Below are 16,626 nucleotides of genomic sequence, written 5' to 3'. Positions count from 1 at the left end.
CCAGGATGGCAATCAGAGAAAAGTGAGGTGTGGGAATTGGTCTCTCACCACAGCATAGGAGGGCACTAAAGCACAGTTCAGCAGATAGAATGGAGTTCATTCCTATTTTAACAGAAGCATTAATGCAAAGCTGAGCTTTGCTGAGAAGATTTGCTGTTATAAAATAGGAGATAACAGCTTTCACAGGTAAGAGGATGAGAGTTCTGGCACCACAGACACGTTTGTACTCTCATGCTCACACTGTCTCACATATCCAACTCAGTGTCCCAGGAGAAGATAGGATGGTGGCAACTATCAAGAGGCTGTTTACTAGCAGTGGAGGAAACAGATCAAATAAATAAGATTGTTTCAGATCTTTATCAAGCTCTCAAACAGAAATACTGAGATCTGAAAAATTCCTTTAATTTACTTCTTTAAGTTTTGATTTATATTCTCCACTCTGTGTGTGGAAGCAGCAAAATGCCAAGAGGAACGAGCTTCCTCATTGCAATGTGGTTCTTTTCGGGGGATTTTCCTGCTCACTTCTCCGAATTGTCCCTTTGATGAAAAATCAGTCTCAGGTGTTTCAATAAATAATTGCTATGACAGTGAAATAAAGTACATGGTGTCAAACATTACACTAATGACTTGAAGTCGTTATCAGTTTTCTGTACCCTGATAGGAGTAGAATGAGTTATTGATTACTGCACTGTTCCTGCAGCACAGAAATTTCCACAAAAAAAGACCACTGCAAATAATATCACATTTTCTGTACTTAGTGGGAGAGGCCAAGCATTTAATAGACACTGAAATGATCTAAGGTCACCTCCACATAATTCTCTACCAAGGCAGGTTGGAGAAGCAACAGAGGGCTGATGAGGGAAAATGTACATTCAGCGCAACTTACTCTTGGAGAACAAAATTTGCTCTTTGAGTACACAGCTGAACTTGGTTTAGCTTTCTCTAAGCCAAAAATAACAAAAGCCATAGCTGTGTGATAAACCTATTTTGAGCAAGCTGGACAGAAATGCCCTTTAAATTAAACTAGGGTGGAAAAAACAGTCTCTTAGTCTCTCGGTCTCTTTGAATGACTGTCTTCCCAGAAGAGGTACCTCTAGTCCTCTGTTTCTTCTTGGCTGTAAGCTGTGAATTGTAGCTTGGCTAATTTACAGTATTTGGGTACTGTTATGTTATACAGCGGGACCAGCTATTCCCACAGGTCCTTCAAGGGGTTGCATACACTGTTACACTTTACTATCCCATGCTGTCAGCATAAGACTGATCATGCTCACTACAACGACAAGAAAATTACTTTTGAAAGAAGAATACTTACAGACCCCACACATTTGGGCCATAAGCAGAAACTTGCATCCTGATGATGATTCTGCAAGCTGCTGGGTATTATTTCATGTGAAATTTCAGGGCACACACATCCTTGAGCGATCAGATCTGATACCATTTCAGTTTGCATCTGCAGAAGTTTAACACATCTCAGATCTTTCTGAGAGCACTGGAGATTCTGCTGATGCTGAGAACATTTTGCAGGTAGTTTATATCCTTTCTTAAGTAAGCACAGAAAGAGAAGCCAAAGCTTTAATTCTTCTAAGCTATTCTTTTTGTTTGTGTCTTGTGTTACACATTTTTACCCATAGGCATCTTGGTTACTAGATCTACTTGCCAGTCCCACAAGCGCTTTGGAGCCGTTCTCAAAGGAAGCTTCTTCCTTGTCATTTCCAAGTCTCTGCCTCTGAATAAAGCATGAAAATCTCTAACATCTCCTTACCATTTCTGCTGAGAAGACACACTACTCTCACCATCTGTGAGCTTATAGGGCATGTTGGGTATTACCCATGGAACTGCAGTACATGTGGTGCAGTCTGGTGGTTGGGAGAGGAGAGCTGTCTGGGTGACTCTCCCCTGTGCTATTAAATACCACAACCAAAGCTTAAATATTCTACTGACAGGAACTTCCTAGAAACAAAAAGGAGACACAGGTTGGTAAAAGCAGCAAGGGATCCAAAGAGCACATAGCCACACCCTGGGGTGGTATTTGCACTTGCAAGAAAATCTCTTTTCTTCTGTTCCTGACTGGAGTGAAGAGGGATAGAAAGACTAGCAGCTCTGATCCACAGCTGAAATGCAAAAATGCTCTACAGGGCAAAGGAGTGGTAGGGTAAGCACTACAATAGACAAGCAAGCTCAGTCAGCACATAGTTGGAGGCAGATGACGTGCCAGCAGAAGAGAACAACAGTCCCAAGATAATTGTGGCTGGCCCACAACCTCAGTCTATGTCAACTCTGTGGCCTGTAAGCCAAAGGTTTCCTTTTTTCCCACTCTCTTGCATACCACATGGCATCTCCAGCCTTACACAATCACTGACTTCTCCCTAGATCTCTGGAAGAGCAAAACAATGTTGGGAGCCAGACTTGAGGTAGTAACAGACAGATCATTTGATCTGAGACATTTGAATGAGAGTGTGCAGGCTGCTCTGACTCTGAAGAGCTTTCCTTCCCTGATGATCCAGCTTTCCCAAACCTCCTGCAATGTGACAGCAAAGTGTGCCCAGGAGGAGAGCAATTTCTCATTTTGCTAATGCATTCAGTCTTCATTGGTCCCTGTAGCAAATGACTGTGGTTCTTTACACACTTCCTATCTTGCTGGAATTCATCCCATAAGAGGCTGAATAATCCCTTGTAGAATGTTTTTAAGGAAAAAAATCTCCACCTGATCATTGAGTTTCAATGAGCTCTACAGCTCATGAAAGGTATTCAAATGAATGAAAATAGTACTTATGCCCTGACTGTTGTATAAGATCGTTATTCTAGCTACGGTGTCCTGCATTACGCATCCTCTTATAACAAACATGATGTCAAAACTGAGAGACCCACTCTCGGCCGAGACATCAGATATAACACTACTCTTGAAGAATCTTCATGTATGTAACCAGAATTAAATTCCTCTTATTAACTGGCGTGGGGCCTCTCTGAAACACTGCAGACTGTTAGAATCAGGCGTTTGGAAGAGATAAGAAGCGACGGTTCCAAACTATGCGTTCCTCACAGGCACGGAGATTTAGCAAGACCGAGGAGGCGAATCCAGACTAACACGCACCATCAGAGCAGCCAGCGGTGGAGGAGGTGCAAGATAACTCCACCTCTTCCCCAGGTAGTGCACAACACGACGAAAAGGATTTTTGGGGAGTCTGGGGGCGGTTCATGGGGCAACGTCCGTGCCTTCGGACCCACGAGCTGGGCGCTCCACCCCGTTCCTCAGCAGCGGGGGCCACCAGCCCAGCAGAGGGCGCTCCAGCACCGGCTAACGGCGGGGAGCCGGCGCTCGGCCCTTTCCAGCTTGTTGGGGATGTGAGGGGCGGCCTGCTGCGGTCGGCGGGTGGGCGGCTGCCGGGCAGAGAGCTGGGGGTTTGAGCTCTGGTTGTACAAGCTTCCCCTTTGCCGTTCTTTTTTGACCGTGCAGGCCTAGTTCTTTGCCAGAGGGAAATATCTGTCTTCCCCCTAAAGCCTACAGCAGGACTAACGTCAGCCCCACAGGCACCCCTGTCCTCCTCCCATATCCCAACACTGAAGCATGAGGACTTGCTTGCCAGGCAGCAGCAGGGATTGCCTTAGGTCAAGGAGGTTGTGATGCCCCATCCCTGGAGGCACTCAAGGCCAGGCTGGATGTGTCTCTGGGCAACCTGGTCTGGTGGTTGGCGACCCTGCACATAGGAGGGGGTTGAAACTGAATGATCATTGCGGTCTTTTTCAACCCAGGCCATTCTGTGATTCTATGATTCTATGATCCTTCCCTTCCAGTAGCCACAGGTACCCTGGGCAATACAATTGACCCGTGAAGCTGGGTCTGACTTCAAAGTGGGCCCTGCTCTGCACACAATATCAGGCAGTGGCTTCCAGAGCTGCTTCTAAACCAGAAGGTTCCTTGCCTGAAATGCTATGTAAGTATGCATAAAACACCCTTATCTTCATTACACAACACAAGAAAAATATATAGACAGGTAACTCCATGTTCACCAAATCATTTGGTTTCAGGTAGAGCCACCTGCAACAGGACCTGCAGGCTGATGGCTCCAGCAGGTCACTGCCTTCTTCTCCATGCTGTCTCATTAGTCTTGCTCCTTCTTTTAATAACTGTAAACAGATGGGTTTTATCAGACTTTATATGGGTCACTCTCCTGGATTCAGTACGCATATAAACATCAAGAATTTAACTGATGGTGTATATCCATTTCATAGGATAACATGGCATTGATTGATGAGCTAACTAGAAATATGTCTCATTTGAACCAAGAAATTTCCTTTCAATTCTTGCAGGTGAAAGATTGCCACTGTTTTGCACTGCTGCCGCTCACTGATGTGGATCTACTGTGTCAGTCACTCCACCACTGTAAATACAGAATGGCTTTATTCAAGTCCCTGAGGCTTAATCAGCCTGCTTTTAAAGCAGCTCGGTAAGAGAAATTGCCCTTAGCTAACAAATTGATTGTAGAGGTGTATTTTTTTCAAGAAGATCATTCTCCTTGTTTAATCTTTTTTTTTTAAGTCATCACCAAGGGTCCAAACTTAACTTAAAAGTGGGTTAACATATTATAAGCAAGGTCATTTTTCTTTGTTCCTGCAACCGCTCTGATTATATGGTGAGAGGAGACATAAGCTTGACCTGGTGGACATTGCTGTGAACTTGCACTTTGGACTTCCCGGGAGTCCTTGAATGGGCCACTCACCCTGTGCTGTACTTCAGTCTCCTGTCTGCAAAATGCAGCTAAAACTTCCCTGCTGGGCAGGAGCACTGTGAGTAAAGCCCTGTAAGGATTGCAAGATGCTTAAAAACAGCATCAGTGATGGCCACATAAGTGCCAAGAACAGATACGTATCTACATATCCAGACAGCTGCAGACTTATTGTGACTCAATCAAGTTTAAACATCTTAAGATAAAAGCTGCTATTTCAAGCTTCTTAGGCTCAAGGAAATCCATAATAAAAACAAACCATCAACATAGAAATAACTGGGCTTATTCACACTCAGAAGAAGTGGGAGATTTCACTTGTCAAGGTCACTTTTGAGACCTTGACAGACTGAGAAGAAAATAAAAAATCCAATGCATGAAAAGCATAACAGAAGAAGATGCAAGATTAAAGCTTCTTTCCCCACCGCTTATTCAAATGGGGAAAAAAAATCCAGTGCTTTACCTCCAGCCAAATACTCTTGCACACTGAAACAGGGAGAATAAGTTTATGTATAGCAAGTTCAAATCTAGCTTTCCTAAGATACTTTGAGGAACAGGTCTGAATCATTAATTTCGTCCAGAATGTTCACTCTTCATAGAAAACTTAGTTAAACTTGACTGCATTCTTGCCATATATTGCTGGAGTGTCAGAAGATAAATATCTCATGATTTGCCCTCTCTTTATCAGCTCTGAGACAGTGGCCTAGTTGAAACTGAGAAATTACAAGGCTAACTCTAGCTCTTAACCTTCTGGATAGAGATTTTCTTTGTAAACACTGGCACGCAGGAAATTATTTTCTTTAAATATGCTGGAGTGACACTTGCAGAATTTTGAACAAAAGAAAATTCTGATCTGGCAGTGGCACAAAATGGGTCCTGTTGCCTCTTTGGCTCTTGTTTCAGACTCTTACAGTCATGTGCACTGACATGAATAAGTAACACAATTCACACACAGCCATCTAGACTTTTAGAGCAAAGATGGGCCTGAGTCCAAAGTCCACCCTGCAGCTCCCCAGTCCCAGAGTTAGAGTTTTGTCGAACCTCAGTTCTAATATGAAGAGTAGTAACTACAGAACCATATTCACAGAAACACAGACATACTACCTTTCCCAAGTGAGAGATTTAAACATACATGGGTTTAATTGTATTCTTATCCCCATAACTAACAACTAAATGAAACTCAGTGCTATGCACTATGTGGAAAATGAACTCTTCAGTATCACCTTAGCCTTATTAACCAGGATATTTTTTGTGTGTCTGTCCAATGTGGACAAAATGTACATTCAGCATAATCAATTAATGTTGTAATTATTCATGAGTTAATTTTTGCAGAGAAGGTCTGGAATCTTTCCTGGAGCAGATCTGGTGTTCTCTCACTTCTGCATTTCAGTGAGCCCCTTTGGTCTGAAGCTTCCTCCTACCAGGTTACTTCATTTCTCTGCGTCAGAGCACACGCATGTGGTACATAAAGCACGTAAGAGCATCAACGTGGAGTATTTATGCAGCAACAAAAATGTCGTGTCTGTTTTGCAAGATATGGAATGTTTCATATGCAAGTCATTAATTAGATATAGATACTGATAAAGACAGATATTGATGCACGTATGTATAATCTTGGAAAATGTTGGCACTTTCCTATGCATGGGGTAATGAAATTTAAACCTATTAATACCGGAGAGAAGAAAAGATATTGTTCCTAGATTATGTTTGAAAACATTTGGTGAGCTCTTGGTCTGGTATCCAGAACAAAATACTGCTATTCCAAGCAAAATGATAAAAATACAATAATGAGAAACTTCTAACCGGCTATGACAAAATAATTTTCTTCTTTCTCCTACTACTTCTTTTTGACTTTGTTTATTACTCTTCATTTCTGCATTTGATTTCAAATAACATATTTTGTCCCTTTCTTTCAAAGGAAATGGAGGTCAAAGAGCATTGTTAATTGACAGAAGAGATGTTATAGAGATTGTCAGTTACCTTTTGCTGCTGATACCCATCAACTCTAATAGAAATGTAAGAACACAGAACTGGAAAGGACCATCTGGAACCATCTGTAAGCCGTTCCCAGCACTGTGGGCTACTATAAATTAGACATTTAATCACAAACAGTGCATAGAACATCTTCTCCACATGACATGGGCCATAAAACAGTTCGCGTGTAACACAATTAAGAAAGATGATGATTAATAATGAACATCCAGAACTGTAATGTGCCATAAAAAGAACACAGCATCAAGCACCATCAGCTTCTGAGAACAGGAGAATATAATTTTGGGGGTCGAATGATTTTAAGAGATAAAGTGTGAGTTTTGCTGTAAGAAGGCAAAGACAAAATCAAAACCAAAACACCTTCCATTATTGTGACGGTGGGAGATTTCTTCATTACCTCAAACCTTGCAATCCACTTAGCTTGGACTGTGTGATCCAGATTCGCCTTCCACTCACTTGCTGGAGTGGAGTTCGTGATGGAAGTGTATGTTCATCTCATTTTCATTTTCCCCCACTGGTAGTACCACACTCTAACCTGAGCAACCTTAGTAGGTTCTAGAACAGTAGTAAGTACTGGTGACTTCTGTGCACTTGGTTAGCTAGTTCTATTACAATGTATGCAGACCTCTGTGAATACGTCTCCTGTAAAAGGGCATGCCACTATTAAATTACATCATCTGAGACAAACTGTTTACAGATTACTCTGAAGACATATAAAACATTCTAGGAATTGTTCCGTGTGAATACATTTTGACACACGGTGCATCTCCTTTGCTGGACAATGCAGTGTTATGACAGCTGCTGAGAACATTTTTACAGGAAATGTATCTTGATTTTCAGTGTTACTATGGTTTACTGAATACCTACTGGGTGAAGAACAGACAACTTTTTCCCCTTCTCCTCTAACTTTACAAATAGCAAATGCTATGTAGTTTGGTCTTGTGATGCTTTTCAGAGAGATATCTTTCTGTGGGCATAAAGTCTATGAAGATCTACAGCATCTGATCCATAGATCATTTGACCTCTGGTGATAAGCATCCACCTGGGGCAGTGGTATGGTCAGTGGAGAAGGTGAAGGCAGGGCAAGAAAAGGTGCCTTCAGTTTAGCATGTCCAGCCTACATCTCTTTCTCACCAGCTGTAGATGACTTTCAGCATACAGCCACTGCTCTTCAGCCCTTGGGGAGATTTGAAAAAACTACACATGTCCACACAGAAGTGCAACTCCTGGCTAATTTTCATGGTCTGATTCTGTTCTACAAAGATTTAGGGGTGTCTTTGCAGTGCACTGGTCTACTGCCAATGGCCTTGTAAGGAAAACAAGCATCATTTGAGGTTATAAAGCTATAGATGAAAAAGTGCATCAAAAATAGTGTAGTTTTTTGTACTGGTCTGAAAGATAGCCTTTCTTTCTATTCATTCCGAGTAAGTCTTCCTTGTACGGTGTGACTGCTTAATCTAAAAAGGAAAAATAATGGCTAATGGACCTTTTTTATTGGATGGCTTTAGGGTTTGAGGTGCTGTTATCTTCTAGCAGTAGGGCCAGGCTGAATCTGAGGGGTTTCAGTTAGCCGCAGTCATAAAACAGAATATAAAACAACTGTGCAGAAGTGAAAAAAAAAGAAGAGCTTACCACATCTTTCAGTTTCCCTTGATCCTCATGGGCTGACGAAGAAATATGTGGCCTCTGTAAATGGAAGGTATTCCATAAATACATTGAGTGGAGCCTACAGCATCCCACAGGAGCTATTCATCATCTTCAACAGGAATATGCAACGGGAGGCCTTCACTGAGTGAAAAACAACAGGAAAAAAAGAGCTATCCACTTATCTCATCATTTGGTTATCTCTGATTTCAAGGAGTGCACAGAAACGTTAAGCCCTCACTAGACTTTTTATAAGAGCTCCTAAGCCCAATGTCTTTTTTCCCTTAAAGTACAGGAAAGAGCCAACAATTTCTGCATGAGCTGTCTTTCATACTAAGTACATTTTAATTACATCTACACTGAATGAGATTTAAATAATTTATTTTTACTGATTTAGAAACAGCTATTAAAATCCAAATTGAACAATTCAGTGGTGCTTAGTGGTGGTGCTTAGTAACTATCAGAAGTGCTCAGCACATTGCAGGGTTAAATCCCCCAAGAACAAGCAAACAATATGCTCTGAATACTGACAGGCTTTTAGAAAACAGTTTAGTAATGGTCGCAGCCATGATCTGGTGGAGCTACTTCTTGTGAGGCCAGAGATAATTCAGCCTCTGTGTGACTTCATGCTTAAGACTTTCCTGATCAGAAATGGCCAAGTGGTGTAAATTATGAGTTATCAGTCTTAGCTCTCAAGGTATAAATTACTGTCTGACAGGAAGTAAAATCTATAAATTGATTTTATTTAGGGGTAAACTTTATTTACAGTAGTAAAAAGATAAGTACTCCATTTGCTAAGCCACTATTCTCAGGACACTTGCAGCTTCCATTGAGAAGGTCTGGCAGGACTTTACATTGCACAGTGTGCTAGGCTCACAACCAATAAGGCGTTTGATTGTATATGGAAGAACTTCTGTACTGTGTTGATTGCATGTTCCATGGAAATTGGATGCATTTTAAATTTCTCTTTGAATCGCACTTATATTTTTTCCCCCCCCATGGTGTAAAAAAAAAAAAAAGAAAAACTAAGCAACTGTTAAAAATCCATGCACTAAAATTAGGCATTAAGAACTCATACTCAAAGTTATTAAGATTGTTTTGAGTCTTCTACAGGCACAAGTGAAACAGGCTCTTATGCATATCACTGACTGCACAATCTTTTTCACACTGGTTGGATTCTTTTAGCTCAGAAGTGAAGGATGGCAAATTCTAACCATCACACCTTTGCTGTGCAGAAGGGCTTTGGGAAGAGGACTATGCAGGTAGAACTATGATAGAAAGTTAATTCAGTGGAATACAACTGCTAAGTTAGAACTGGTCAAAGCAGAAAGACTGAAGATGATCATTTGTAGAAATTGTCTTTGAGCTGGGAACCTTAATGACTACAACTAGCTAGAAATTTGGTCTTGCTTTTCATCCAAATACATTACCTCTATCTCAGTATCAATCCTTTCAGCAGCTGACATACAGGTGCATACTGTCTTGCAAGAGAAAGAAACTATTTTTCTCTGGCCTCCTCCATTTATGTCACATTACCTTTCATCTAATGCTGAGCCATCCACATCACTTTAGCAGGATACAATGCAGAATGGTGGGGCTGCCGGAAGCCAAACTGCTACACTTCTTATAGCTTAGCTTCTATGATTAAGTTTTTTAGAATCAGAACACTGCAGCGTGTAACGAACTTGCATTATGTCAAGTGAAAGGGACAGCCAAGTGACAGAAGGTACTGCCTTAATGTGATACTGCATTATAATGTAGCTCCAGGGAATAAAATTCAGGAGAAATTATTTGGATGAAAAAAATTTGATCATAGGCAAGTTTGTGGGTTTTGTTTCTTGTTTTTTGCTTGTTTGTTTGTTTGTATAAAGTGAAGATTAGTTGGGCAGTTTTGCTGAATTTCTGTACTGGAAAACAAAGCCAGGAAAAATACTGGCAGTTTCTGCCCTGGTGAAAGTGTCAGTCATTTGGAAATGAGGTTTAAGACACATTCCAAATGACATTCACAAATAATACTGGTATGAACATTTAGAAAAAATAAAATTGGCTGAAATAGATAGAGAATGCCAAAAACTGTATATTTTATCCTTTTTTTTTTTTTTAAACTTCCACTTTGATTGTTTACTCTCTTGCAGCTTTGGATTAAAAACAACAACAACTACAAAAAGGCTTTCATGCCACACATCTTCTGTCAAACCTGAGGACTCCAATGCACACAACTTACTTTTCTGTAACTGCAGACTTGTATTCCATGAAATATGAAAAGACACCTGAAAGAGGCACCAGGTCTGACTGGGTGGACAAGGATGTCAGGAGAAAACTAGGGTTTTGAAGGGATTGATTTATATAGAAGGAACTAAGTATACACGAGTAGAACTGCAATTCAGAGGTCAAGAAGAGTGAAAATTGTTAAAAGTTAGATTGAGCCACACAGACTGTGAATTTCCTGACTTCTCTGAAAACAAACAACAAAAGATCCTTTGTACAACAGAAGTAACAAAACAAGAATTATTGTTGTGCAGAAGGGTGGGATAAGACTTGAGAAATAACCCCCAAATGAAGTGAATATGTTGCCTCAGTTTTCAGTGAAGATACAGCAGTTAAGTGTAGAAACAAAGGTTATAGAGGGAGTGCGAAGAAAAATTTGGAAATTGAATGGATGTGTATGAAATAAAAACAAAACTAAAATTGCTAAACATGCTCAAATCATATGGTAGCTGCCATGCCAAAGATTTTATAGAATTGTCCCATTAAATAGTAAACCTGGTACCAGCCTAATACATCTGTCAGGCTGTGAGAGCACTGAATCACTGGCAATTTTTGCATATGGCAGCCATGAATAATGGAAGCAAGTGTGATTCAGGCCAAAAAAAAAAGGGCTTCTGGCTGGTCTCAGGAGTACTTTGAAAAAGGAAGAAGTGAGATTACACAGATACGTGCATTTGGGTACAAAACAGGTAAAAAGCACACAGGGTTTCATTGGAGGTACTCTGTGCCAGAATGCCTACATATCTTTCATTTATATTAACACCATTTCCCTAAGAAGGATAAGACAGTTTGTGTTGCAGTAAAACATTTGCTATGATGCTACAACAGAAACTGCTAGGAACTCTAAGGATCAGTGACGCCCCAGAACAAAATACGGGGAGCTTCTGTTATTTCCAAATCTTATCTTCTCTAATGAGGAGAACTTCTCTCTCTTACAAAAGCTTCTTTCTCAACAAAAGCTGGAGAAAAGACGTCTTACTGAAAGTCTTCAGGAACTCCAAGAGAATATGATAAAAAGATGGGTGAAAATGGGACCTGTGAGTAGTTAGGACTGAAAAAGGAACTAAAAACTAAAAAAAATCATTTGAAAGGCATCTACAAAGGCCAGAGATGATGTCTGCAATATTTTTATTTTATTTTTAAATTATATTTTATTGCCAGCAGTTTGAGCTGTCATCAGACGAAACTTTAGATCTTACTAAGAGGAAATATCCAAGAACAAAGATGCTGAGCAGGAGTGATAACATGCTTGGCAGAGTTAGAGAACTATGCCCTGAAAGAGAGAGGACTGAAACAATAACTTCAGCAGATAGAGGAGCCATCCATCTATTGCTCAGTATGAAGCACTCCACACTGAAAGGCAATGAGCACGCAGCCACTGGAATGGAAATGTGGGGTATCTGAGCACAGCTGGTTCATCCCGGGGACCCAAAGTGGCAGTCTGCACTTTAGCACCAGTACTTCTGGTAGATACAGAGGAGCTCTCCCTTGACCTGTGTTGCAAAGAAGGGTCTCAGGCGAAGATGCTCCACAAGGGCTGCTCCCTCATCCTAAAAATGGATGTCACAGGATGAAACTAACAGGAGACACAAGGCCCTGGGCAAGGGGACTCTTATAACAAATGTCTGACCATGGAATGTTCAACAAGACACCGTACAAACTGATGGCTGCTGTTACTAGCCTGGTGCATCTTAATTAAAAAGGCAGTCTTGATAATCTGTAATTATACAAGGTGGCTAAATGAAACAAATCAATACTGCCTCATCTACCAAGACACTACAGCATGACGTTTCTTTGCTTATTGCTCTGTTCTTTTATTACCAGCATGAGGAAGATGCAGGGTAATACTGGGGCAGGCTTACCAACTCCCCCTTCTTCAATATTTTATGCGTATTTTAAGACAAACTGGACTAGAATATTAGGCAAATTCCTATATATATGACAAATAACCTGATGTTAAATATCATTCAGATAGCCTTGAACAAGATTGACATTTAAGCACTACGGCAGCTTGTGGTTAACCTAAGCAGACTGCAGATTAGGTGTGATCTGCTTGACATGATATTAAGTGGCCCTTATCTATAGTAATGTGCATTCCTCTAAATTGCTGTATTTTATAGGTGTTCTTTAGTCATGTTTCACTCCCTGGATCCGGTGCTCATTTATCACTTAGTGTTGGCTTTTAATATTTTTAAAAGAAAGAGAAAATTCAGTTTCTTAGGGAAAAAGAAAGAAAAGCTTAGATTCATTGCAATCTGTCTGCTTCTTAAAGATCTGCCTAATTCGTGCAAGGTTTGTACAGGTTCAAACAAGTACATGGGATGAAAATTGTCATTGCACATTGGACACTTTGACACTGCACAAGGCAAAATAACCAATTCCAGATTTCTTAAGTTAAAAAGCAAAAACAGCAACGGAACACACACAAAACCATTATGAAATACCAATCTGCATGATTTCATGGAATGCTGATTAGTATTTGGAATGCAAAATCAGTGTGCTAAAATCAACAGAGGAGACATTAAGTGGGTTTATACCTAACTAGCAGTTGATAAACAGAACTATTCACGAAGAATTGCACAGAGTAGGCCACTTCATTTCAATTCCACTTGATCTCCAGAAGGCTCAGTGCTATTCAGTATGGTGATTTGGATACGCAATACGGAATGTAAAAATGAAATCACTACTGGCCACAGCTAGAAGTAATGAAAGTTTGGTGCCACAGTAAATAGCAGTATCAGCAGATCACTTAGGCAGAGTGCTCAGATGACAATGATCCATACAAGTGACCCATCCTACAGGCTGCCACAGCTTCTGTGTTCTGTTAAAGCACATAACAGGTGTCTTAGTACTATGGAGAGCAATGCTGTACACCTTTCAACAAAGAATACATGCCATACTCGCAGGATGTGGCATTTTACTGCAGTGGAACAAATTAAGAGGTTACAGTAAATAGAGGAAATGAGCAAAGCTTTTTATACTGTGCTGCAAAGCAGTAAGAAACCAGGGTTTTCTCAATCTATGGCACTATGCACACGCATGAAAAAAGAAAAAAAAGAAAAAAGAAAGAAAGAAAAAGAAAAAAGAAGCATTTTTGAAGCAAGAGCATGAAATCAGAAAAGTTTCAGGAAAAATACAAGACTGACATTCTTTAATCTGTAATCTTAAGAAGCTCAAACTTATTAACCTTCCGAAGAGAATATTAAGATGCTATTCTAATGATTGTTTCACAATCCTTATAGGAAGAATAGGTATCAGACAGTAATGACACCTCTATTAAGAAGACAAATCCATGAAAACATACAGTGCCTGGAAGCTGACATTAGCTCAATTTAATCTGGGCCTAAGATGCATTTGGTAAATACAAATAAAGGCCAAGTAATTTACTAAGAAAAAAGCCTGATTTTCCATTTCTTTTAATCAGATTCAACAAATAATTCTGCTGAGAATTTAGGAACTTCATTATGCTATTGAACCTGGTCTTTAGGATCCTTGTAAATGAGTGGACATATTTGTAGAAGTCTCATTGGAAAGATGGGAACACAGGCATCAGTGACTGAAATTCTGCATCTTTTATCACATAAGAGATAAAACTGTACAATCTAAGGTTAAATCTATTCTTCGGCAATTATATCATGTTGTGATGCTTTCCTTAAGAAATTTCCAGTGCTTGGAAAGCAAAACAGACCGTCACCATAGTTATTTCACATAAGCTGAAACACTGAAAAGGTCAAGAGAGACAAGTGACTTGAGATAAAAATGACTGTCCCTTTTTGCCTTTTTCCCTGACCCATAACAGATGACAGTTGTTTAACTCAGTGTCTTATCTCTATTTCCTTCCCCAGTGAGAAAGAGTCACTTGCAGTAGTGAAATAACTCTCCCTTTCTGGCTAAGAACTTCTCCCTGCTTAACTTCTTTTGAGGTGGGAAGGTATATTTTGGCCTCCTGGCCACTGAAATATGTAGTTAAAAGCCAAGGGTAGACTCTATCTCTTCCTCGATGTTGGGTGGTGTACAGCAAGGTCAGCAAGACAGAAAGACATTGCCTTCTTAGCAAATCCCTAATTAAATATCCTTCAGAAAATCAACAATGAAGAAATTACCCTTGAAATTTGGCTTATCAGCCTTCTTATAAAGATACGTGGACAGACAGGCAAACATTTTATGCTATTCAAAGCAAAAGTAGAGCACAAATTGCCTAGTGTAATGAATGCTCTGAATTCAGACTATGATGGCCTATGCCTGAAGCATTTTAAGACACTTTGGAAGATGATGTTTTCACTATAATATATGTCACTACTGTTTTATATGGCAAGTGGCGTCATACCATGAGGATCTCCTGGAATGTCCCTGCTTCCAGTTAAAAAAGTTCTCCTTCATCTCTAAAGAGATTACACCTTCAGCAGGTGTTTGAAATAGGCAAAGGTCTGTAACCTCATAAAGAGGAAAAAAGAGGATGATTGGTCAGACAGATGGAAAGTGTGAGGTGGTAATTATTTTCATATGACATGCAAGAGATGCTATAGCAAAGCTGACTAAAGCTGAGCATGAGTTAGCCAGTCCTCTTGAGAAGTGATGTCAGCCAACTTTTGCTTTCTCCAGAGCTATGATTAATAAACAGGGAGGATTATTACAGTAACTTACTCTTAGTGGGCAAGGAGTGACATCAACAGCAGCTGAGCAAACTGACCAAACTTAGTTGTGTGTCGTTGAGTTTTTTTGCTAGCAATGACTAACAAGGGGCTAACAGCATCCCAGGGCACAAAGAGCCCTTGGAACTGAAAGGAGGCTTCTGGTGGAGCTTTGCAATGACAACCACCATTTTGCTTTTCTGCTTCATTTTACAGGTGAAAGACTTTTTGGCTGGCCTGCAGCAAGCTCTTAACTTTCTCTGTTCTCACAAGCAAACTGAAAACCAGTCAAAAACTACCCCTCTGCCTTTCCAACATAAATCTATATGCATAGTCTCCATTTTCTGCCTTGTCTGCTGACATGTAACAACTTTTTTTTCATTACTAATTCCAGGACGTCATTATAAGAGGAACTTGTATGTCCTTGAAGCATGGATTTTAACAGCAACAGCATAAAAAAGTTTAGACATGAAATGTAGAATGCTGAGCATCAAGTTAATCTTGTGAAGAATTCTGTGTATAATTACATTTTCTTTCTCTAAACTGATAGAAACTTATAGAAACCCTGCCTGCCACTTAGCCTTTGTAAATTTGCCCTCCCTAAAATTAGACCTGGCCACCTGGAAATATTTACTAACTGAACTGAAATACTCTTGTGAAAGCACTGCCAGTGTAAATTGAATTCTTACCCCTGTAAAGTAACAGCACTCGCATTGTGCAGCCCTGAATGTAACTGTGAGGTACTCTCAGAGAAGGTCAGATACTTTGGACTCTTTCTATCATGTTAACTTTTTCACATGAGGTGAACAGCGTTTGCACTGACAATATAAAAGGCATATGACACTGCTTTCAACTTCAGTGTTGCATGCACTGAGAAAACAGTTCCAAACAGGGGCTAGAGGTTGGACAACATATTGCTAAAACCTTCCTGAGCTGATCCTATTCAAATGCCCTTTCTGAACAACAAAAAGAAATAAACAAAAGATGGAGTGTGCAAGCCAACAATTTATTTGTCCAAACACTAATAACACCGTGCTTCTCATTTTCACATAGACATCTTGTGAGAGAAACAAAAGGAATTTTCTAAACTAAACAGTGAATAATGGTCCCAATAGTAATATGTGCAGGCTCAGCCAGAAACTGAGATGCAAAGCATATAGATATTGAAATCATAGAATCGTAGAACTGTTTGAGTTGGAAGGGACCCTTAAAGACCATCTAGTCCAACTCCCCTGCAATGGACAGGAACACCTACAGCTCAGACAGGTGCTCTGAGCCACCTCCATCCTGACCTTGAGCATCTCCAGAGATGGAGCATGTACCACCTCTCTGGGCAACCAGTGCCAATGCCTCACCACTCTTATTATAAA

General features: G+C 40.3%; 1 protein-coding gene across 16 annotated transcripts in view; it reads right to left on the bottom strand.

Moving 5' to 3' along the window:
- Positions 1 to 16,626, bottom strand: part of LOC104911589 — a 100,943-nt gene that overhangs the window by 47,568 nt on the left and 36,749 nt on the right. For 11 of the 16 annotated variants that reach the window (XR_004160205.1, XR_004160206.1, XR_004160191.1 and 8 more), the window contains one exon: positions 8,346 to 8,501. The gene's annotated coding sequence lies outside the window, so the exon portion shown is untranslated. The remainder of the gene's footprint in view (positions 1 to 8,345; positions 8,502 to 16,626) is intronic. The other 5 variants (XR_004160197.1, XR_004160199.1, XR_004160200.1 and 2 more) reach the window with 1 other exon arrangement.

This window comes from Meleagris gallopavo, chromosome 6 (genome assembly GCF_000146605.3).
Source record: "Meleagris gallopavo isolate NT-WF06-2002-E0010 breed Aviagen turkey brand Nicholas breeding stock chromosome 6, Turkey_5.1, whole genome shotgun sequence".
NCBI lineage: Eukaryota > Metazoa > Chordata > Aves > Galliformes > Phasianidae > Meleagris > Meleagris gallopavo.
The sequence above is the reverse complement of the archived record's forward strand: the minus strand, read 5'-3'. Positions and strand labels throughout refer to the sequence as shown.